The 25511-nt window shown below is 49.5% G+C and overlaps 1 protein-coding gene across 1 annotated transcript in view; it reads right to left on the bottom strand.

Annotated features, from left to right (window-relative positions):
* The window catches only part of DLGAP2 (DLG associated protein 2), a 166107-nt gene that overhangs the window by 113538 nt on the left and 27058 nt on the right, over positions 1-25511 (bottom strand). The window lies entirely within an intron of this gene.

Genomic DNA, 25511 nt, shown 5'->3' with positions numbered 1-25511 from the left:
GCGGGCCCGCTGTACTCCCTGGGCTCCGTATGTGACGGGCAGGCAGGACACTGGCTAAGCACCAGGCAGGGCCTCCGGACGACCACACTCGCAAGCGTTCTTCCTTGTCTGTGCCATTATTACGGTAATTATCACCCTTTCAAACTGTCTTGGGTCAGCATCTGCAAAGTTCTGGGTTTATTAAACCCAAGTGATTGAATTCCAGGATTCCTTACCGAAGCTTCTGGCTTCACCCCTGTTTCCTGCAGACTCACGTTTTCTGTTTCAGACCCAATTCAGAGCTTGCTTCCAAAGGTCACCAAGTGGATGCAGGGAATAGAGACTCTGTTACACTATACGACATGCATATATGCTTATCTTGTATACAATATGCATATTATACATATGGGAAATAAAGACTCTATTATAGTAATATGCATGTATTATGCATGTATATATAATATGCATATGTGATATATAATATGCATATAACCTATGCAGGGAATTCAAACTCTATTATAATATATAATATGCATAGATAATATATATATGTAATGAATCTATCCATATGCAATGTATATAATGTATATATGACATATGTAAGTAATACAGACTCTATTACAGTATATAATATGCATATATAGTATGAATATATAATGCATATATCCATATATGATATACACAAATAGCATATAATATGCATCTTATTTACACAGGAAATATAGACCCTGGTATATAATGTGTATGTAATACATGCAGGAAATACAGACTCTATTGCAGTACATAATGTCCATATGTAGTATGTGTACATAATGCATATACCCATACGATGTGCACATATGCTATATAATACGCATATAATACATGTAGGAAACACAGATGTGGAAGTTGCTGACTCCCACGGGAAACAGGTAGGAGAACCACGAGAATGAGCACCAGGAAAGAACCTACGGGATGGGCCCAGCCAGCATCTGAGGGCTCCAGCCTCTTCCTCATGCTGGAACTGCACAGACAGCACTCTATTCCTGGTAAATGGAGGCCAGCTAGCTCCCCGGATGGACCGGCGCTGCGTCCCTCTCCACAGCCCACACCACCTTCCCACAAGGACTACTGAGGCTGCTGAGTCTTGACACTGGACCCTGGGGTGTCCTGGAAGGGCTTGGCAGGTGCCGGGAAGCATGGAGGCAGAGATGCTGGTGCTCCCCCTGGCTCTGCCCTCCCAAGCCCTGCACATGCTCCCACCTTCTCCTCTGCCCCCCCTCCTTCACCCCAGGCCCCTGCCCTGGCTCAGACCCTGAGTCCTCGTCACCGGCAGGAACTGCATTCCTTCCCCCTGCCCCCACACACCCCAGCCAGTTCCTCCCTGCTCAAAGGCTCACCAGCTTACCGCGGAGTCCTCATTCCTCAGCTTGCATCCAAGACTGCCCCTGGGATGGCTAGCTCGGTGATGACTGTGTACCAGCTCAGAGAACATGCTAGACACCATGTGCTGACCCAGTGGGCAGGCCAGGCCCTGACCCCAGCCCCTACCGCACACAGTCTAGTTCCCGGTGAAGTGAGCTGCTTTAGCCAAATGGAACAACCCCTATTTCTAATGATTGCTCTGTGGACTCCTTCCCAGGCAGCATTTATTCTGTAGGACCCCACTCCAAGGCAATCCAGCCTCAGTTCAGACAATGCCAGGAGAGAGAGTATCCACTGGGCACTGTCCTGGAGGCTGGGGTCCAGGCAGGCTGTGAGTCGGACTCACAAGGCCCCCGTTCACCCCTTCCTCAGCAAGGAAGCTGTCTGCTGCCCCTTGCTCCCACACTGGCCCGGGGCCCCTCCCTTCCCCCCTTCCCCCCCCCCGGTTCAGGCCAGTTAACCAGCCCCACCCACCTCCCCTCCATCCCCCTTGCCTGAGAGCTGCCACCTGCCATGTGGGGTCAGGGACACTCGGAGCTCAGAGGGCCACCCACCCTGGACCCCATAGCCGACTCCAAATACACACCTAGGGTGATCATGGGAAATAGGAAAGAAACCCAGGAGACACCAGGCTTCTCCCAGATTATTTCTAACCAACTCTCTTGGTGATCGACAGAAGGAAACAGCATCTCCTGCCAAACACCTGCCAAATGACTGGTGCGAGACATGGGTTCAAAAGGTCTCCCTTGCAGCCTCCAGACTGCCACCTGTCCAGGCCAGCTCACACACTGACATAGCTTACAAGGTATGGGAACAATCTCACTGATCCCTGAGGTGTTAGGGGCAAGACTTGTCCCCCCGGGAGCAAGGGACAGCAGCAGAGATTGTGGACTCCAAGCACGGGTGGGGCTGTCTCCTTCTAAGAGCAGCACAGAGACCACTCCTGCACGTCCTCACAATGAACAGCCTCCACTGCAGGGACCCTTATCTCCAAAGACAGTCTAACTTCACTGGTGTGAGGGGCTCCCCCGTGAGAGCTCCCCGGTGCCTTCCTTCCTCCACAGCCAAATTATAACTAGAGTACTTTAATATATTAGGAGGGGATATTTTAGATTATATTATATTATATTTTAATATAATTAAAAGCAAGTTTTCAAAGGAAATTCAATATCCAGCTGATAAATAGCAAAACTATATGCTATAATCTAGACTTTACAGCAGCATAAAGTTGTCACCCTATTATCTTTTGCTTTATTTTTCCATTAACATGTAATTTAATATGATTCTAATCTTCCTCCATATTAAAAAGCAAGACCATTATTGCTCCACTCACGTATCCTATTTCTGCTTAATGTTTAGCCTAGAAGCTACATTATGAATGTGGTTACATAAAAGAACAGTACAAAAGATAAAAGTTTAGCTGAAATGAATTAAATTTGATTATGCAACGCGTCAGGAGCACATTCTTGTTTCTACCCTACAGGACCGAGCGCCCTGATGTATGCGTGCACTGCCTCTGAAAAACAGTACCACTAATAACAACAAACATGAAAATAAGGCCCTGTAAATAACAGCAATTCTAAAACGTGTCATAGGGACCTGGACTGTAGGAGGTTTTTTTTTTAAAGTCTACGTAACATAGAATAAGTACTTAGGGGCTGGCAGTTTCTCTCTGTGGAAGTGGGTGACAGACATCAAATGTGGAAGGCACCATAGGGCCCTGATTTCCAGCTACTCACGACACCATATTTTGTTTTGATGCAAGAAAAAAACAGCAATAATCTTCATTATCCATTAACTGTCTCCCCAAATTCAAGCTAGAATGCAAAGGTACATTTTACTGTTGGATTTCACAGACTGTTGGCATTCTTATTCTAAAAAGTATATTTTGAGCATAGGGATAAGAACTTAAAAAATACGCTAACATGTCTGGAGCGGTCTGTGCATGTGGGAGCTGTGCGCCGGGAGGCAGCACTTGTCCGCTCACTGCGGAGGAAGCCCAGGCTGAAGGCAGGCGGGGGAAGGTCCCTGAGGTCGCCTACGCACACCTGCCCGGACACACGCATGCACACAGCCTCAGAGCTGCAGAGACCCAAGCGTGCAGCCCCTTGCTGCCAACACCAGCTGCGACAGGCGGGGGCCAGGGGTGTGGGGCCCCTGGGCCCTTCCTCACTAAACTAGGCTGGCGGCTCCACACCAGGCCCTAGCCTGAGCCCACCAGGCGGGGCACACACTGTGGCAAGGGACCCAGGCCCCAGTTTTTGAGAAAGCATGGAAGTGCACGTGCACCCCAGCCCTGGAGGAAGACACAGCACAGGTGCAGGTGCTGTGCTCCCCTCCCTCAAGGCGGGCACCCGGAGGTCCTGCCCCACTGAGGACACCAGCTGTGTCTCCCTTGCCTGAGGTTCACCTAACCCAGGTGAACCCCCCGTCTGCACTTCCTTTTTTAAAATTTTTATTTATTTTTTGAATATCCTTGTTTTTTTAAATTTATTTAAAATCAATTAATTCACATAGAGTGTGTTATAGTTTCAGGGGTGGAGGTCAGTGATTCACCAGTTGCATATTAACACCCAGTGCTCATCACATCACGTGCCCTCCTTCGTGCCCATCACCTGGCTCACCCATCCCCTGCTCCCCTTCAGCAAACCTCAGTTTGTCTCTTATGGTTTGCCTCCCTCTCAGTTTGCATCTTATTTTACTTTGTACTTTCATCTGAGGTTATCTGCCCACTGGGAAAGACCCTTCACTGTCTCTGTCATTGCTCTTGTGGTCCACCTTCAAAGGAAAATCCTCTCTAAAGGTGGAAGCTAAAAGTAAAAAGCAAACCACACAAGACAACACTGAACCACACAGACTTTAAAAGTGGACTGTGGAACTGCTTGCTGGACAAAGATACATCCTGCTATAATGTATTTTTCTCACACTGGTTAAACTTATGAACAGTTCTTCTGTCCCCGCACAAAATTGTGAGGTGTCCCCGCTTTGTCCCAGGAGTTGCCTTGGTTCCCTTTCTCAGGCTGCCTTCACCCTTCACAACCCACCCACCCACCGACCCATCCTTCCTGCTACCCCTGGGTGGCACCTGCCTCGGCCTCCTTCTCTTAGAAGCCGTCATGCCCATCACCCCATCTCCATCCTGTTGGGACCTCACAACACATGCACAGTCTGCGGAACGTGATAAGAAATAGCCATGTCACCCTATTCCTGCATTTACTGTGTGAAGGTGTGAAAGATGGGTCCCACCATATGTCAAGCAGGCCCATCAACAAAGTTTCCTCAAAAAATTAACATAAGTTTAGAAGATGTGTATGCTAGCCACCACAAAACATGGTGGGAGGAGTCGGTGATGCTCTGGACAAATGGATGGGTGTCTCTTATTCATGGACCGAAGACTTAACACGGTTAAGGTGGAAATGCCCTCCGAATTGATCTGCAGACTCCATACAACCTCTATCAAATCACAGCTGGCTTCTTTGTAGAAATTAAAAGCTGATCCTAAAATTTACACAGATTAAAAAAAAAAACAACTAAGTGTAGAGCTAGAGGTGAAAGGAGATGGTAAAGCTGAGAGCAGAGGTCAATGACAGGATGAAAGGAATCAACGCAACCAAGAGTTGGTTCTTTGAAAAGATCAATACAATTGATCACCACTGATGACATAAATAAAAAGAATTATGATACTATAACACCTGTAGACAACCTAGGAAATGGACAAATTCATGGAAACCCCCAAGTTATTTCCAGAAGAAATAGAAAATCTGATCAGACCAATAACAATAAGGAGACTGAATCAGGAATCAAAAACCTCCCAACAAAGAAAAGGTCAGGACCAGATGGCTTCACTGGTGGGTTCTGCCAAACACTGAAAGAAAAATGAATGCCAATCCTTCCCAAACTCTTCCAAAAAGTTGAAGATGTGGGAACACGTCCTAGCTCATTTCTATGAGGCCAACATAAGCTGATATGGAAACCAGATAAAGACATCATGAGAAAAGAAAATTACGGACCAATATCTTTTATAAATACAGATGCAAAAATCCTCAACAAAATACTAGCAAACCTAATGTTTCACTTTCAGCAGCATGTGAGAAGAGTTAGGCACCATGACCAAGTTGGGATTTATCCTGGGAATGCAAAGGTGGTTCAACACATAAAAATTAATATATTACAACAGATTAATAGGACAAAGGGCAAAAGCATGTGACCAATTCAATTGATGCAGAAAAGGCATTTGACAAAATTGAACAGCTTTTTATGATAAGAACACTCAGAAAACTAGGAATACAAGGGAATTTCTTCAACATAATAAAAGTATTTATTAAAAAAAGAAAAAAACCCAGCTCTCTTCATACACAGTGGTGAAAGATTGAAAGCTTTCCTCCCAAGAACAGCACAAAGACAAGGTTGCCTGATTTTGCTGCTATTATTCAACACTGAACTGGAAGTTCTAACCAGAGCAATTAGATAAGAAAAAGAAATAAGACATCCATATAAGAAAAGGAGAAGTGTCTATCTCTATTTGCAGATGACACAATCCTATATAGAAAAAATCCCAGAGAATCCACAAGAAAGCTCTTTGAGCTAATAAACAAATTCAGCAAATTCGCAGGTTACAAGACCAAAAAAAAAAAAAATCAGTTATGTTTCTATATCCCAGCAATGCACAATCCAAAAATGAATCAGGAAAGCAATTCCATTCACAATAATATCTAAAAGAAAAAAATAGGTAGGACTACATTTAACAAAGGAGGTGAAGATTTGTATCCTGAAAACTAGAAAATACTGTGAAGGAAATTGAAGACTTAAATAAATGAAAAGACATCCCGTGTTCATGGATAGATGACTTATTATTTTTATGGTTTCAGTGTTACCCAAAGTTACCTACAGATTCAACATGATATTGGCAAAATTTCAGCCGGCTTTTTTGCAGAAGTGGAAAGACCAGTCCTCAAATTGATATAGGAATGCAATGAGTCCCAAATAGCCAAAACAATCTGCAAAAGAAGAACAAAGGTGGAGCACTCAAAAGTCCTTCCCAAAACTTACTATAAAGCTATAGTAATGAAAACAGTGTGGCACCATCATAGGAATATGCATATAGGCCCATGGACAGAGTTGAAGGTCCAGACGTAAACCCACACATCTATGGCTGGTTCATTTCCTTCTTTTTTTTTTTAAGATTTTTATTTCTTTTATTTTTATTTATTTATTTGCCACACACACACACAGAGTGTGGGGGTAGTGGCAGGCAGAGGCAGAGGGAGAAGCAGGCTCCCCACAGAGCAGGGGGAGCCCGATGTGGGACTCGATCCCAGGACCCCGGGATCATGACCTGAGCTGAAGGCAGTCGCTTAACCAACTGAGCCACCCAGGCGCCCCTGGCTGGTTCATTTCTGATGATGCCAACACCGTTAACAGCATAGTCTCTTTTATAAATGGTGCTGGGATAACCAGATATCCATGTGCAAAAGGACGAAGTTGTTTATACTTATACTTACATGCAAACATGAACTCAAAGTATGCAAAGAGCCAAAAGTAAGAGATACAAGTATAAAACTCTTGGAAGACAACACGCACATATTTCTTTGGGAATGTGAATTAGAAATGCCTTTTAGATGTGCCATCAAAAGTACAGGAAAAAAATAAAAAGATAGACAAAATGGATTTCCTAAAAATAAAAACTTTTGTGCTTTTAAGCATACTACCAAGAAAGTGAAAAAGCAACCCACAGAATAGGGGAAATTTCTTGCAAATATGTATCTGATGAGCGAATTATATCTAGAGTATATAAAGAACACTAACACCCCAATTATAAAAAGAGGCAAATAAACAAAATAAAAATGGGCCAAGGAGCTGAACAGATATTTCCCCAGAGAAGATACACAAATGGCCAATAAGTTTGTGAAAAGATGCTCGACATCACCAGCCATCAGGGAAATGCAGTCGAAACCACCGTGAGATACCCCTTCTACGCATTTGGGTATCTGCACCAGAGGCGGATGGTGAAAAGTGCTGATGAGCACACAGCGAAGTCAACCTCATACACGGCTGGGCGGAATGTGAAAAGGTGCAGCTGCTTTGGAAAACAGTCTGGCAGCTCCTCACAAGAGTGAACAGTTACCATGTGACCCAGGGATTCAACTTCTAGGTACCTCCAAGAGGCATGGAAGCCTACGTTCCCCCGAAAACTGGTTGTGCGTGTTCTTAGCAGCGTTATTCATGGTGGCCCTGAAGTGCGAGCACACAGATGTCTACAACTGATGAGTGGATTCCCAACAGGGGGGTCATATGCATGCAATGGAATATATTGCGAGACAATAAAATCCAAGTACCAGACACGGCACACACGGATGGACTTCAGAACACCGTGGAGTGGAGAAGCTAGTCCCACAGGACCCCAGCCTTGGGGATAGACGGCAGGTTGTTGGCGGCCAGGGGCTGGGGCAGGGGCACTGGAGTCACTCCCAAGGGTATGAGTAATGTGACAATGGCGCATGTGTCTGTGAATGCGCGGAAAACCACTGAGTTGTATGCGGACACGGGTGAACTGTTCAGTGTGGGCATTACGCCCCAGGGAGCTCGTACAGATGAATAAATACCTATGATGGAAGGAGATATAAACAAACACACACGGTTGGATATATTCAAACTTCACTTTAAAAAATGTTTCTCGTGTGTTTCAGAAAGCAAAGGACCTGTGCGGTAAAATTTAGGGAAGCAGTAACCTTGTTGGTTTGCTTCTTCACATCCACTCTCTACGGCTCCACGTATGTGGTCGAAGCTGTCGTCGGGCTCAGAGGCAAAGTCGGGGCTCAACGCAAAGGTCCTGAGGCCATTCACACATGGTCCCCTTTGTCCCTCGTCCTTCCCTTCATTCTTGGGTAAAGTTCCTGGACCAGATTTCTATTTCATCAGTATATTCCACGTGGTTTTTTTATTCACCGTTTCACATTCTCACAACAGGAGTTGGGGTCTAAGTCAGTCAACTCTCGGCAACCCGATGATATTAGTTCAAGTTGTCAGCAGACGGTGACAGCCATATAAGCCCCTGCCTGGGGGCCCTGGGGAAAGGGCAGGATTGGCCTGGCGGCGCTGGGCGGAGGGAGCCCAGCACGCCGCTGTGAGCCGTTCTCACTGATTGATCCCACATCTGCCCTGGACAGCTCCATGCTCCTCACACAGGGAGGCTCTATCTTTATCCACCGCAGATGCGACGGTCTTGAGCCCCAGGCTTCACAGCGGATCCCCGGGGAAGAAGCAGTGCCAGGGCAGACTCCTGGGCTTGGTCCCAGACGCGGTGAGGCTTTATCTCAGGATGGGGGTCACGGATCTGCGAGAATCTCGGTGGCCCTCCGGTCCGTGCTCCTCCTCCGTTTATTGCGCGGGGAACCGTGTTGTCCCGCTGGCCTCTCGGTCCCTCCGAGTCGCCCTCTGTCCCTGGCACAGTCCCTTCAACTACACTGATGTGTCCTTCTTAGTGTCTGGCAACCCCATGAATATGTAAGTGAATTAAACTGACAAACCGGGGGGAGCGCTCCGGTTACCGGGCGCTGTCCATGGACCTCCCGGGCATCTGGCACCACTCAATCCTCTACCAAATCCGAGGCTGGGGTTGCTCAGAAGACCTGGCTCATGGTTTCGAGCTCTTGGAGCCCCTCTGAAGTAAAGGTTCTGTAGAGACCCCTCGCTGCCTCCAAACCGTGAAGCCCCGAGCCTCGTTGAGTTCACTCCTCTCCGCGTGGCACTTCCTGTCCCTTCTCTGTGCTTTCTTCTTTAGATGTTCCTTTAAACAGTTCTGCTGTTAGAACACTGTGGCCCCTGTGGATGAAACCCTCCAAGTGCATGTGGCTTCATGCCACGTTCAAAGGCACAACCATGTTATCCGCCCAAGGTTCCAATGTCGCCGTATTTCTCACTTCCGAGAGCATAGTGGGCTGCCGGGCAGGAGGCATGTGGTCGCGGTGCATGGCCGCCCGCCTGGCCCAGCTCTGCCACCTCGAACACTACCGTGCCAGCGTGCGGTCACCCGAGCAGCCCGGGGAGGGCATCCCAGGCTGCTCTTCCCACCGCCAGCAGCGCGGCCTGCCCGATCACCACGAGCCACTGCACAGTTCCGCTTTCTCCCCAGAGGTCCTGGACTCTCAGAGGAGTGGCTCAGGGGACACTCCTGGTCAGCATGTCCGGTGCTGGAGGGCCTGTCTTCCTGCCACCAGCCTCGCTCTTGCACCAATCGCCGAGTTCTGCCAGTCAACACCCAGAACGCAGCACCCGCGAGGAGGCGGGCATGGTGGCCGCCCCGGGAGCATCACGGTGGAGACCACGAGGGCAGGCGAACAGGCCCCATCAGGTCGGCGCTGACAGGGGCTGGGACTCACAGATATGTGGGGCTTCGCCCTCGAGAGGGCTCATCGGGGAGACATCCTGGGGCAGGACCGACAGCGTGGGTGCGGAGGAGAGGGCTCGGCCGGGGCAGTCCCGGGCACAGGTTAGGGGCAGGCGGCCGGTGCGGGCTCCCCCAGACCATGCAGGCTGTGCGGAGAGGCAGCTGGGGTCTGGTCATGGACCATAGCACAGGCGGTGGTAGGACACTGGCCGGTGCCTCTGCTTCTGAGGTTGGGAGGCCTCGGGCAGAGAAGCCCCAGGAGAGCCGCAGGGTAATGGGGTTGGTCTACTGTGAGGGTAGACGGGGCGTTTCGGGGCAAAGGCAGGAAATCAGGAGGATTCGTAGTGTTGGGGGGGCTTCCACCATGTCTCACTGAAGGGGTGGTGACAAGTAGTTGCTGCGCACGGAGTCCCGCAGCTTCACAGGCGGCCGCTGTGTGCGCTCTGCGAGGTTTGCTGGGGCTCCCGGCATGACGGCATTCCCGCGCCTGTCCACGCGATCATCGTGTCCAAGGCCACAGAACCGCACTGCCGTCCCTCACGTCTGCACCTCACAGTGTCTCCTTCTCCTGCAAGCCCTTACCTGGATGCCTTAAGCACGTGTCCACGGGGGTGCATCAGAGTCAGAAGCCCGCCCCCAGCAGCCCAGCCCCTTCCTATCTTACTGGCCAAGGGCCCCAGGGAACGTCCATTCTTGCAACTTCCTGAGGGTCCCTTTGGGCACATAGGCTGCTTGTTGCTAAAAGAAACAGAAAATGAGGGTCCGGTCGTACCCAGGGGTCTGTTAAGAGGTGAGCCCTCCCCAGCAGGAGATTGCACACTGAGGATGGCTGTTCTGCTGATGACAGAGGTGGCCTCCCCTCCCCTGAAGTGTGGTCCTTTCCAAAGTTTAGGGTGACCCTCTTTCCATGCCCAAGGGGAATACGTCCCAGGCCTCCTCTCAGAAGACAGAGGCCTGAGTTATAATGGTAAAAGCCCATCCCTAGTAGAGTGGCTCCCGGCGCTCAGAACAAACAGAGGAGAAATGGAACCGTGAGCCCCCTTGCACCCCAGGAAGGGGACGGGCGGCCACCTGCCTCCCCGGCTCAGGATGCACACCTGCGCCACGCGAGGGCCACCAGCATGCATCTTGTCGCGGCATGTTTTATCTTAGCACAGAGCCGGGGCGCTGAGCCTCACGGAAGTCAGCCCAGGGCTCTAAAAGGAATTTAATATGCTTTTCGTCCCTCTCCACTCAATTCTGGTCAGGTTTCCGGGATTTCCGTATTTGTGAAGAGGGAAATGAGTCTTGCTGTGGCTCGATGAGGGGGCTGGGCTGCAGGCCATGGGAGCGCCGGTCTCAGGAAGCGGTGTGGGGCGCGCTGCAGAGGTTTCAGCTAGTTAAGATGCATATTTGGGGTGGATTTTGAAGAGGATAAAGGGAAGAGAGAATTGAGCGTGAACAGCAGGCAGCAAGCAGGAAAGGAGGAAAGGACTAGGCAGCGAGAGGAGCAGGCCAGTGAATCTGCAGACTGTAAGGGTGCACCGCCCTTCTCTGGAGCCTGGGCACCTGTCCCTGGCCAGGGGTCCCACGTCTGCACCTCGACAGGGGCAGGGCGCACACCCCTCTGGGGGCCGCTGCTGCTGAGTCCCAGCCAAGGCAAACCCCTCTCTTCCCTCAACTGCCCTGGTTTCTCTGTGCCCTCTGCTTGGCCTCTCGAAACCCCACCTTTCCTGAAGACGCCCTGCCATGCCCTCGCCCCATCCCCCACCATGCCGAACGTTCCTGAACTCTCCCACGAAAATCCAGTCGTGCCTTCTCTGAACAGGAAAGAACGTGTTAGCTGTGTCCTTCCGGTGACATTTATCTCACTCACCCACCCCCTCCATCCTTACACCTGAACGCCATGCATTCCACAACTACGGGCACCAGGCTTGGTGGCAGGTGTTGGGGACAGAAAGCGAAGTGTTCTGAAGAAGCAAGGGCTGAAACGGATGGTCTCATGGAGAAAACAAGCAAGTAAGCCAATCACTGCCACCAAGGGCTTTCTGGGCACGGAGAGCAGTGTGCACTGCAGGGAGAGTCCGGGGCGGGAGGGACGGGGGCGGGCCAGGAGGCCCGTCATGCCTGCCCACCACCTCCAGTGTGAATCCGTCACCTCTCGGCCATGCACCAACAGTGGTCGACTCTGACCCCCGTGGCCACTAGCCGCCTCAGTGTTTGGAGTGGGGGTGATGAGCATTCTCAGGACTCAGCTCCTCTCCGACACCACGCCTACCTTGTTCAGGTGATAAAAACAACTCTTTTATACAATCACATCAAGGAATAGTGTATGAAGCATACCTTTAAAAAAAAAACACCCTAAATTTGCTAAAGTGAAACCAAATCCATGGCGTATTCTTCCAACCATAAATATTTGGACAAGAGCTTAAGACGATGTGAGCGCCTGCCAGGCACACCTACCTGACCACTGGTGACCCACAGACGTGCCATCATCCCGCACCAGGAACCCTGTACCCTGGCACTAACGATGGTTTCTGGTCCCTCACGGCGGGAGGCGATGTGAGTTCACTCCAGGTGCACTGGTGATGGAGGGAGTAATACTACATCCTCTTTCTTGGGGGATTTGAAATGCAGACATTCAGAGAGTCGGAGCAAAAGCTACCACATGGAATGACCAGGTCCCAGGACACAACGGCCGGAGTCCCTGGGACCCTCCCTGCAGTCCATGATGGAGGCTACCACTCTCCCTGGGAGTACATTCCGGTCCTTCGCAAGCAGTAGCCGCATGGATGCTGATGCTCCTGTCTCCTGGACTCCTCATGCACCTGCCCACTAAATGGTCCCTGAAACAGCATCTTCTCCCCCCAACCAGAGAGGGCGTGATAACAAGTCCATGTGGGCACAGAAGCGCAGACTTGGCCGAAGGGAACCAAGTGGCCAATTTGGAAACCGAATTGTCTGAAAGGAAGACTGAATCCATTCAAATCACAATTGCAACTAATAGTCAGGATTTTGTTAACTCTTATAACTTGTTCCACAATGTAGCTCGCATACCGTTGATCGTACACAACACACAACAAACAGAAGCCTAGGGGTTTAACTTGGTTCTCGGACTAGCAGTTCCAACAGCATGGTCAATAATTTGTAAGATATACTTTTTTTTTTTTTTTTACTCCCACTGATTCCACGCAGAATATCAAAGTTCTGACTAAAGGAGAGCTGCACCCAGATGCCTTTGATGGTGACTGTGATCCAGACTCAGCTATTCTATTCCGTTGTTCTTTTCCAGAATTTCATTATATTTTCGATGAAGCATTTACAGTGAGCACATTTGCAACTTAATTGCACTTAATTACCAAATGACTTCTTATTTATGGGCCAAATAAACAGCTTTTAAACAGATCTTGAGTCTCTCACAAACAACGGCTTCCAAAGCTCAGAAGAAAATCGCCTATCATTGTAAACTTAATCCCATTACTCTAGAGATCAAAGTTATTCCAGGCACTTTCTGGCCCCACGATATTTGCCTTGAGAAATACATGTTTAGCTTCAGAAAAGCAGTTATCAATTTTTTCCCAAATATCTTCTTCCTAAATTTCCTTTGCTGCAAATCAGAGAGGCTCCTTGATTTAAATCAATCTTTCTCTCTTACCTTCTCCATAGGTTTTGATGATTATCTCATAGTTTCCTTTGACAAAAATTTATAACCTGTCAGAAACATCTGTTGCTAATTCCCAAATGCATATATCAGAATCTAGAAAAAGAATGATTGTTCTAAAATATTTTATTTTTGAGAATTATTTCATAAGCAAATAGTTTTCAAATAGGAACTCACAGCAATTTTTAAGGTAGTATTGGTGACTTTCTCATTTTATAAACTTGAAGTTTAATGAAAGTTAAGTTAATTTTCAGGTTTTAGATGACAGAAGCTCATCTTTCCATCTTTGTGTAAACATTTTAATTTAAAATCTGTGCTACCCAACTTCCTACTGTACACGTCTCCAGAGACAAGGGAAACAAAAGCAAAAATGAACTACTGGGACTTCATCAAGATAAAAAGCTTCTGCACAGCAAAGGAAACAATCAACAAAACCAAAAGACAACCGACAGAATGGGAGAAGATATTTGCAAATGACATATCAGATAAAGGGCTAGTATCCAAGATCTATAAAGAACTTATCACACTCAACCCCCAAAGAACAATATAATCCAATCAAGAAATGGGCAGAAGACATGAATAGACATTTGTCCAAAGAAGACATCCAAATGGCCAACAGACACATGAAAAAGTGTTCAACATCGCTCGGCATCAGGGAAATCCAAATCAAACCCTCATTGAGATACCACCTCACACCAGTCAGAATGGCTAAAATTAACAAGTCAGGAAACGACAGATGTTGGCGGGGATGTGGAGAAAGGGGAACCCTCCTACACTGTTGGTGGGAATGCAGGCTGGTGCAGCCACTCTGGAAAACAGTATGGAGGTTCCTCAGAAAGTTGAAAATAGAGCTACCCTATGACCCAGAAATTGCACTACTGGGTATTTACCCCAAAGATACAAATGTAGGGATCCGAAGGGGTACATGCACCCCAATGTTTATAGCAGCAATGTCCACCATAGCCAAACTGTGGAAAGAGCCAAGATGTCCATCGACAGATGAATGGATAAAGAAGATGTGGTATATGTACACAATGGAATATTATGCAGCCATCAAAAAATGAAATATTGCCATTTGCAATGACCTGGGTGGATCTGGAGGGGATGATGCTAAGCAAAATAAGTCAGAGAAAGACAATTATCATATGATCTCACTCATATGTGGAATTTAAAAAACAAAACAGAAGATCATAGGGGAAGAGAGGAAAAAACAAAACAAGATGAAATGAGAGAGGGAGACAAACCATAAGAGACTCTTAACCATAGAAAACAAACTGAAGGTTGCTGGAGGGGAGGGGGTGGGGGATGGGGTCACTGGGGGTGGGCATGAAGGAGGGCACGGGATGTGATGAGTCCTGGGTGTTATATAAGACTGATGAGTCACCAACCTCTACCTCTGAAACTACTAATAGACTCTATGTCAACTATTAAATTTAGATAAAAATAAAGAAAATCTGCACTATCCAGCAGGCACTAGTCAGGCCGCACTCGCTGTTGCCAATGGTGCATAGACATTTGGGGACAACATACTCTCTCACGAAATCACATGACGGCCAGGCGACACCTGCAGGGATTTATAGCACCATCTCGCCTTTTCGTGTTGTCAGTGACTAGCACCTGGGGATTGTCTGGCAGGAAAATTTATTCGGGGAGAATGTGTTGAGAATGTGTGGGTCAGGCCTGCGGATTGCATGAGTCACCTGGAGGTCATTTGTGTGCAGGAAGAGGAACAGAAGCAGCAGATACAACCACAGAACTCACGCTGGGGCCTCAGGGGCGTCGGTGGGGAGGGGAGACACCGCGCACTAACATCACGTCTCCCTACTGGAGAGATCCTGTTCGTAAGCTTGAGTCCTTGAACATGTTCACAGTATTTAAACAGAACTGCGAGCTGTGCCTTCTTTTAACTTCTTCCTTACAGATCAGAGAGAGGAGGTGTTTCCACAAACTGGTATTTCCTTTCTCCTCATTAAAAAACAAAAACAAAAACAAAAACAAAACTTTAAAAAATTGAAGTCAAAATATGTCTGCACATTTCTTTGAATCAAACAGGTATATTAAGAACCAACATCAGCTCTTACAGTTAAGAAGTAGTAAAGCGTGAATCCCTTCCTATTTGAGAGGGTTTATAAATTAGCATTTATTTCTGAGAAGTAAATTTTGTGAAATCTTAGAATCCACAAAAGTGTTCTTCCGGATAGCCAGGCACTTAGAGTGACCGCGTTTGGTAGAAAGAACAACCTGAAATGGAGAAACTCCTTTTGCACAAGGACATTTCTGGTAGTATTAGAAAACCAGTCTGTTATTTGCTTGTTTATTTATATGCAGACATATCCCTATAAGGATTTAATTTGATTTTATAAACACAAAGGAGAAAGTAACTTAAAAAAATAAATACAAAGTGTAGGGGCGAAGGGCAGGCTGCCCCAAAGATGGGCCTCTTTGGCATGAACATGATTTTGAGTTAAAAGACAGTTCAACCCCAGCACATTCAGGAAAAGCTCTTCAGATCCCCATCGAGCGCCTCGATCTACATTGGAAGGGACAGGCTGCACCAGGACGAGCGCCATGAACAGACTCCTCTTCACCTAAGAAACCAAGCTGCACAACCGGGCAACGTGTGTTCTCCCAACCCCTGCTCTCACCTTCCTGCCTTCCTCCCCTCCGTAGCCCCCCAGCGGACCCCGCTCCGTGGCTCAGGACGTCACAGGAGCATCACGTTGTCTGAGGAATATGGGATGCTGTTGTCTCCGGCATGTCCACGTCTGTGTGGATTCCCCAAACGCAGACTATCAAACTTGACTTTCTCCTGTCCATCTGTCTCTAGGATTCTTAGTCTGGCCTGAAGCACCTGGGCAGGGACAGGAACTTCCTGGTCCCTGACAGGAGCAAGAGAAAGATGGGTGGGAATAGTGATGCAGCCGCAAGTGAGGCTCCCAGACATCCCATGTGCTAGCTGCAGCGTATTCTCACGCGCGTGCAAGGAGAGGAGCAAACCCGATGGATCCCCACGCTCGACACACAAGCATTGGCCAGAAAAAATGCAATTTCAAAATCAAAAGAGAATGTTCGCCTCTGTGTCTCCTTAGAGAATATGTTTTTCTAGCTTTATTGAGACACGGTTGACACATCACACTGAGTAAGTTTAGGGTGTCCCACATGATGACTTGGTACACGTGTATACTGCGAAACGCTTACCACTACGGGGTTAGTTAGCACATCCTTCCCCTTCATCCTGCACACAGTTACCATATGCCATTGTTCCGGGGAGAATGTTCCGTCTCTCCGTTCTTGGCAGCCTTCTGCCGTAACACACCCTTGTCTCCTGTCGACGCCACCCTGTACCTTAGATCCCTTAAATTCACCTGTAACTGCCCGTGGGTATCTGCTGACCAGTGCTTCCCCAGAGCCCCACCTCTGGGAGAGTACTGAAAAACAAAAAAGGAAAGAAACATCCCAAATACTAATATCCTTAACATTAAAATAACTCATGGAAGTAAGAAAAGCATTTCCTTGGAAAAGCTAGCAGGTAAGATGAAAATAATTTCATAGGCACAAAAACACAAGTTATTAACAAAAAACTTTAACCTAACAAGAAATGTTAACCTCACAAACAACTTTAACCACCAAATTATACAAATAAAATGGTTCAGAAGCATAGATCCAGAAACAAAAGCAATGAGCAAAGGCAAAATAGAGAGAAGAGAGAGAGGGAAACCAAGAGACAGACTGTTAACTCTAGAGAACAGACTGATGGTCACCAGCGGGAGGTGGGCGGGGACGAGGCAGCGCACCTACCCGAGGAGCACCGGGGGAGGTATGGAAGCGCTGAATCACGATCTCGCGCACCTCAACTAGTATCACACTGTTAACTAACTGGAATCTAAATAAAAAATTTAAAAAAAGTAGTACAGATCCATTTACAAGGCTCTTTCACCCAGAAATTTATCCAAGAAAAATATATAACCAAGAAGGGAGGATGGCCCCATCTCATCATCACCTCTTGTGAGATTTATCCAGGTCAAGAGCATGAGAACACACACATATATGTACACACATGCACACACATGCACACATGTACAGGCACACCACCGCCTGCCACGCACACTCCACACCACACACACCGCACCTCCCACACACCCCCACACACCCCACACCCCCGACACCCCACACCGCACACACCCCACACCGCACACACCCCACACGCACCCCACACCGCACACACCCCACACCATACACAGCATACATCATACACAACACACACCACACACAACCACATCATACACACCACACATAATACATACCCCACACCACACACACTCCACACCACACACACATCATACACAGGTATTCTCTAATAATCTCAGTATTTAACAGGGGCACCGTAATCAACTTTAACCAAATGCTTACATTTTTGGAGGAAGGAATTAAGTTGCTTATAAAAATAAACTTTAAAAAACCTAATAAAAAAGTTTCAGCAGAGTGAGGACAAACTGAGATTGTAGAATACATATGGGGAATTTATAGTTTCTCCACATTTATTAAACACAAAAAACTGGAATAAACTTTCAAGGTGAAATGTGTTGGAAAACAAATGGAATGTTTGTCCCTACCCAACTATATTTGGAATCCAAAGACGTCCTTCAGAGGGGGGTTTTGCTACAGGCCAGCTCATAGGCTCCGCTGGTGTGCGCGTGAGGGAGGGTCCTCCTGCCTGAATGCTCATGGTTGCTGTCCCGGGAGGGTCGCGCACAGCAGAGCATTATTAGCGTTGGTCATGACAGTCTTTCCAGGGGACAGGCCATTACTGGTCATGCTTACTGTCCGCTCAAGGTGCGAGGAGCGGCAGGCTTTTTCATGCAGAGCAAGCTCAGTCTCGTTGCAAACGCTCGGCGCACCCGCGCTGGTCTGGAGTGTGCAGCTGCCTGGGTCCCCACCTCACCTGGGAGAACACTTGGGGACTAGCATAGCTCACTCTGGGTAAGAAATGTCGGCTTTAGTGCTTTTTGTAAATGCAAATTCATCTCAGCTTTCGATGAACACTCTGGCCTCTATATATCAGGTTTCTTCCAAAGCCTGGGGTCCATTTCATTGCCCACCACTGAGAAAAACGACGGGAGTGGAGAACATAGTTAAAAGTGATTTTCTGCCACCAAAATTTTACAAAAACCAGCAAAGTTAAGTCACACGAACACTGGAGGGCACTAGGGGATTGAGAGCGGGTGAAGGTCTCACTTTCCCCCTAACACCAGTATTTATTTGCCAGAAGTTCACCTAAGAAATTCAAGCTCCTGTCTGTCTGTCTGTCTGCTCTCTTAAAGGGAGACTAAGTCCTGCCCTGTTCCTGGAGACCACAGGCCACTCCCCTCCTGGTTTTCTGCCCCTTTTCTCCTCCTTGTCCTCTATCTGATGGGAAATCAGAGACGCCCCCGGGCACCCTCTCTTGCTCACCTGCTCAGACCCGTGGGGCTCCCTGCTGCTCAGAGGACAAAGGAGGGCCCGCCTTCCACCAGTGAATCTGCGCATGCTCTCCCATCTTCCAGAGGATTCTTTCCTGCCCTCCCAGCTCAGTTCTCTCCCACTGCCCTTCTCATCTCGAATGGCTGCTTCCCGGCCAGCCTCTGCTGACCTGCACAACTCACCCTCCTCAGAAGGCTCGTGGGTCTCCACGCGTCTCCTCCCAGCTCTCCCTGCTCTGGCCGCTTAGACCAGGAGTTCTCCATATTCCTTTCAGTGCAGACTTGAAAGAAGCAAAACAACAAGGGTGCAGGTACCCATCTACGAAGACCAGTACCACACGGCCACTGCCATTTGGCTTTGATTTAGGTAGTTATTTGATTAAAACTGGTCACTCCTGCTAGACTGTTAAGTCCCATCAGGACAAGGAGACACGTGACACATTCTCCCCTTTCCAGACGGGGCCAGGCCCGTCCGCATCTCTGCCCACGAGGCTTCACCCCCCACCTGTCCAGATGTGAACAAGGAACGGGGGTTCTAACAGCTCACGGTTGCATCACTAGGGGACCCCAGACCCCACAGGGCCTGCCCGGGGAAGCCCAGCTGCCAAGAACTGCCTGTGTGTCCAGCAACACCCGGGGACGCCTCAGGGGCAGGAGCCGAAGCACCAGGAGCCCAGGCAGCAAGCCCAGGGGGGCACAGGGACCAGCCCCTTCCCAGGTTTGCAGTTTTCCCTCCAGGCTCCACTGACCCCGGCTGGCCTCCCCTCCCCTTGCCCTCCTGCTACCCCTTTAAACCATCACCTCTGCACACATCCTGGGGGGCCAGTTCACACCGGCACCTCTCCAGTTCCAGGACTTATGTCGCTGATCGGAGCCCGTTCTGCCCCTTTGCCCGGTGCCTGCCCACTGATCTCTGATCCTGGGCCAGTGACCCTCAGGTGCTTGGAGTGTTTGTGGAATGAATGAGCCACCAGGTTCTGCTTTGCCTCCTAACACATGTTTACCTAATGCTTTGGGCTGTCTGCTCCCTTGAGCCCTTTTAGAAGGAGACAGACAGTGGGGCTTCCCTGAGCTGGACTAAGGAAGCATCAGGCTTTGCTGGGATCCCACACACCACAAGGCCAATGGCCTCCATGTCCCCTAATCTGCATGCTGTGGGCTAAGCCCCGTGCCAGGCTGTACACTCAGCTGCACCTGGGGTCACCCCTACACAGGTGCTCACTCTAAGAGCCCTGCACCTGCCCTCCCTGCACCTGCCCTCCCTGCACCTGCCCTCCCGGCACCTGCCCTCCCTGTACCTGCCCTCCCTGCACCTGCCCTCCCTGCACCTGCCCTCCCTGCACCTGCCCTCCCTGCACCTGCCCTCCCTGCACCTGCCCTCCCTGTACCTGCCCTCTGACACCTGCCCTCCCTGCACCTGCCCTCTGACACCTGCCCTCCCTGCACCTGCCCTCCGACACCTGCCCTCCCTCACCTGCCCTCCGGCACCTGCCCTCCCTGTACCTGCCCTCCCTGTACCTGCCCTCCCTGCACCTGCCCTCTGACACCTGCCCTCCCTGCACCTGCCCTCCCTGTACCTGCCCTCTGGCACCTGCCCTCCCTGCACCTGCCCTCCCTGCACCTGCCCTCTGGCACCTGCCCTCCCTGCACCTGCCCTCCCTGCACCTGCCCTCCCTGAACCTGCCCTCTGGCACCTGCCCTCCCTGCACCTGCCCTCCCTGCACCTGCCCTCTGGCACCTGCCCTCCCTGCACCTGCCCTCCTTTGTTACCCTCCCTGCACCTGCCCTCTGGCACCTGCCCTCCCTGCACCTGCCCTCCCTGCACCTGCCCTCCCTGCACCTGCCCTCCCTGCACCTGCCCTCTGGCACCTGCCCTCCCTGCACCTGCCCTCCCTGCACCTGCCCTCCTTTGTTACCCTCCCTGCACCTGCCCTCCCTGCACCTGCCCTCCAGCACCTGCCCTCCCTGTACCTGCCCTCCCTGCACCTGCCCTCCCTGCACCTGCCCTCTGGCACCTGCCCTCCCTGCACCTGCCCTTCCCCTGCCATGTCTGCAATCCTACCTGCCACCTCCTGACTGACTGCAGGAAGGCAATGGTGCTCCATCATCTCTCCACAGGCTCTTTGGTGATAAAAGGAGTTTTCACTTAAAAATTGGCTTTGAGTTGAGAAGTGAAGTGTTGTGGAAGTGGGGCACAGAAGGAAGATATTACAGAGAAGAAGGAAGAGGGGGTGAGTGCCACCAGGTCAGGGGCTGTGGCTCAGGCAGGGCCAGGTTTCTCGTCTCCTGGGGAGGGGTTGGGGAAGGGGCGAAGCACAGAGGGGGTCACAACACCACCAAACCATTAAATCCATGGAACATTCCTGCAGAGAGAAATAACTTCCCAAAGCGCACGGTTGGACTCCTGTTGTTTCAATCCCGAGTGTGGGGCAGGTGGGGAGGCTTGTTCTTAGGCTCCTGCACATATCTGTTTCTCAACAAAGCAATGGCTCAGACTTTTGTGAGCCCTGATCTACGACGTGCTTCTTCCTGATTCACAGGTAAAATTCAATTCAGTTACTGAAGTTGCTAAACTGAATGGTTTTATTCAGTCAGTTCACTCAACAGATTTCTCTTTAGTCCCTATTGTCATGTGCAAGAACTGTTGAGAGATGGGGAGATGGTGGGCCCAGGAGGCCTGTCTTTCAGGAGATGTTGGTGGGACAGAGGGCAGGGAGAGGGGCCCCTCGGGAGCACTCTGATACAAGGGTGTTATTTCTGAGGAAATCAGTAAATGGCAAAGACCAAGAGCTCCACCAAACTCACAGACCACCTAGGTCCTGCCCTACACACTTGCATGCCCTGCAGAATCTGGAGCAGTCAGACTGAGCGAAACTGAGGATTCTGCCTTGGGTGTGCATTGCTGGGCTGGGGCTGAGGCAGCCCTGCCATCTCCCGAGCGGTGGCCCCAAGGCCCCCGGGGACAGTGGGGGTGGCTTGGTGTGGGGGTGGCGTATGTCCCCACTCATGTGGTGAGGCAAGGGAAGGACTCTGAGGCAGGTGGAGGGTGGAAACTGGTTGCCGGCCAGCGATGGCCACAGCTAGCACCCCTATAGTCCATCCCTGCACTGCCCCCCCCGCCCACGCGTGGACGACAGGAGAAGCCAGAGCTACTTCAAGGGTTCTGCTGTGGGATTATCAAAGTCATGGTGCCCTGGCAGGACCACAGACTGAGCACCAAGAGGGAGGGACCAGCGACCTCCTCCCCCAACTTATTTGATGTGAGGAAGACCTAAGGTCTGGGAAGTTCATCTTCAAGGCCATCCTGCTGGATTCTGGCCTGCTGGATTCAGTCAGTGGTCTTTGTGCCCGACCGGTCTCTAGTCTGGTGGTTGTAGTGAAGACAAGATGGAAGAATGTAAAGCTGTACCCTCTTTAGTATGCACAGCTAACCCCTAATTTTTGTCCTAAGATTTATGACATCGTATTTTCTCACACAAGACAACCAAGAAGAATAAATGGGCATTGTTTGCTAGCCGGCCTGATTTATCTGCTCAGGAAACACTCGGTGCCACATAATTTGAAAGTGTTTTGAATTATCATCCAAAAAAGTAATTTCCAATTCCTAATTCTGCTTGCTCAACTTTTTTTCTTTCTGCTAAAATAGAAGCTTCTGCATTAAGCCCCTGGGTTTCACAGGCCACACTACAAACACGACCCGTAATCCTTATGATAACCAAGCTACGAAGGTATTTGTATCCCCATTACACAAAGGGGATAGTTAAGAGATTTGCTGGTGGCCACACAGCCAGAAAATCACAGGCACAAATCTTAACTGAGGATCTACAGGCATGGCTTGGTATGGGCTCTGGGCACCTGGCATGAGACCCACAAATGTTTACCACTGAACGAACAGTAGGTCCCCAAGCCGTAACTGCCGAGACATCCCATCGACTCCCCACCTGCTTCCGAGCAGAATGTGGTCAGCCTCGTCATGAGCTCAGCTGATCCGCTCTGGGGGACACAGACACACGGAAGGACTGGGATTCTAGAACACAGTCTCACGGAAGAGGAGACCTACCCGTCCCTGGAAATCCGTGCCAATGGAAGTCTCTATGACGGCAGGAGCCATGGTGATGGGGAAACACGGGGAGTGCACTGCAGGTGGTTCACGGTCCCAGCAAGCCAGAGTTAGCGCTCCGAGGTGACGCACGGTGCCCCAGTAAACGCTCTGTGTTCCCTGCACTTGGTAAACCATCCCTGAGCTATCGCTGTGAAATGTAAAGTATGTGGATGGCTCCAGAAGCCTTGTGATGTCCCTGCAGGGTGTCTGCATTTCCCCACCATCCTGCCTCTGCGCAGTGCTAGTCCCCACTCCTCTGCATCGACCTCCCGCAGCCCCTTCTGGTGTCCCTGCTGCTGGCAGCCACCACGCCCCGGCGTGGGCTCCCCAGCGCACAGCTCCAAGATCGCCACTCTTTGAAGGGAGAAACAAACTGATCTCAAGTTCTCTGAATTGCTTCAGCATAAACCCCAAACTCTCCAGGCAGGCAAGGCCCCTCAGAATCTGTGCTCAAGGACTTTCCTCCTTACTTCTCAGGCTCCCTTCAGCTCGGCCTGTGTTCCCATTCTTCCCGGGCTGGGCCCTGGCGTCCTGGAGGTGGTGTTTACACTCTTCCTTCTGTGGCAGAGTCTTCTCTGTTCCCTGTCCCCACCTGCCCCCATTTCTGAATGTCTGAGTCCTTCCGTCTGTCAGTTTCCTATGGATGCTGTGGCAAATTACAGAGGACACAGGCGCTTAAAACAACACTCATTAGACTTCTGGTTTCTGGCCCAGCTGGGGAGAAGCTTGCAGGTCCCCACTGCACCCTCACAACACCCAACAAGCTGGGCAAACGAAAAGTGGACAGCTCTTTAGAGACAGCAGAGAACCAAGGTCGCAGGGCAGCCCATTGCTCCCAAAACTGGAGACACAGATAGGCGGACGCAGAGAATCACAACCTGTCTGAGCAGAATCCAACGCCCAGTGGAAAACCCTACATTGGAGGCTCGCTGGGAACAAGTCGGAGGATCAAGAACCTGGGGAGCCACTCTCAGGGGCCCCCACACTGTGGTGAGTCATACCTGCAGGACCCCCACCAGGCTCTCACCTTGGAGAAGGGGCCCGTGCGCAGCGGCCACTCAGAAAGACTCCAGAGCACTCTATTCCTCTTAACCAGGCCTTGCTCAGGGGAAACCGGTCGACCGGAGCTACCTTACTGGGGTTCTCTCAGAGCCTGACTGACTGACGGGAAGGAAAACACCAACTCCAGCTCCCCTGTCCCACCTAGGTAGGGGGAAAATTCAAAACAATTCAAAACAGCGAAAGAGAAGCCATGTGAGGTCACAGCCCTGGGGCTCACTGGAAGCCTGAGACCAATCACAGGAGCACAGAAGGCGTCCCCTCCCCACACCAGAGGGCTCCTGCATATTCGGGGGCAAAACCAGTCACTGGAGGACATTCTAGCCTGACGCCGACAGCTACAGCATACAGTAAACACAGCTTAGCTGCTGGCCAAGAAAAAGCCATGAGAACTCACACCAAAGACATTTACCAAGGACGTCATGTCCAGCTCCCCCGAGAAGGTACAAGGCATCCTGAGAGACAAGAAGCCCAGTTTGAAGAGACTCAGAGCACCAGAACCAGGGTCGGACACAGCAAGAATGTTGGAATGATCACACCGGGAATTTAAACAACTGGATTAATATGCTAAGAGCGCTAATGGATGAAGTGGACAACATGTGAGAACAGATGGGCAATATCAGCAGGGGGATGGAAACTCTCAGAATGTAAAAGAAATGCCAGAAATAAAAAATGCTGTCACAGAAATTAGGAATCTCTTTGATTGGCTCATCCATCTAGAAACATCCATCCAAACTAGAAACAGCTGAAGACAGACTCTTCATTCATCTCTTAAAGAAATGTCAAGAGAAACTTACAATACGGAAATGCAAAAAGAAAATATATAATCTAAAAGGCAGAAGAGAATACCCAAGAACGGTATGACAATTCCAAAAAGTACAAAATACTCATAATGGGAATACCAGAGAAGGAGAAAGAGAGAAAGGAACTGAAGAAATTTTTGAAGCAATAATGGCTGAGAATTTCCCCCCAAATTAATGATGTACACCAACCTCAAATCCAGGAAGCTCAGAGAACGATGAGGAGGAAAAATACCAAAAATCTGCATGTACACACATCATATCCAAGCACTGAAACTCAAAGACAAAGACAGTATTTTAAAGAAACCATAGGAACAAACACTTTACCTATAGAGGAGCAAGGGCAAGAATTGCACTGGACCCCTCTTCAGGAATGACAGCAAAAATCAGAGAGTGGAGTGAGACGTTTAACGTGTTAAAAGAAAAATAAACAACCCCACTAAGGTACAATTCTATAATCAGTACAAGGAGAAATGAAATAAGGGCTTTCTCAGAGAAACAAAAATTGAGGGGATTAGTTGCCCATGGACCTGCCTTGCATGAAATTTTAGAAGAAATCTTTCGGAAAGAAGGAAAATGACACAGGTCAGAAACTCATTCTGTCTAACAAGGAAAAATCATTAGAAAATGAGCAAATAAAAGTATTTTATTTTATTTTATTTCAAAAATTGTTATTTTTGAA

Source organism: Eumetopias jubatus, unplaced genomic scaffold, assembly GCF_037043125.1.
Source record: "Eumetopias jubatus isolate StellerSeaLion01/CBP00866 unplaced genomic scaffold, mEumJub1_p1.0 scaffold_2, whole genome shotgun sequence".
In the NCBI taxonomy this organism is placed as follows: Eukaryota; Metazoa; Chordata; class Mammalia; order Carnivora; family Otariidae; genus Eumetopias; species Eumetopias jubatus.
Note: the sequence above shows the minus strand (reverse complement) of the source record. Positions and strands in the feature narration are given on the sequence as shown.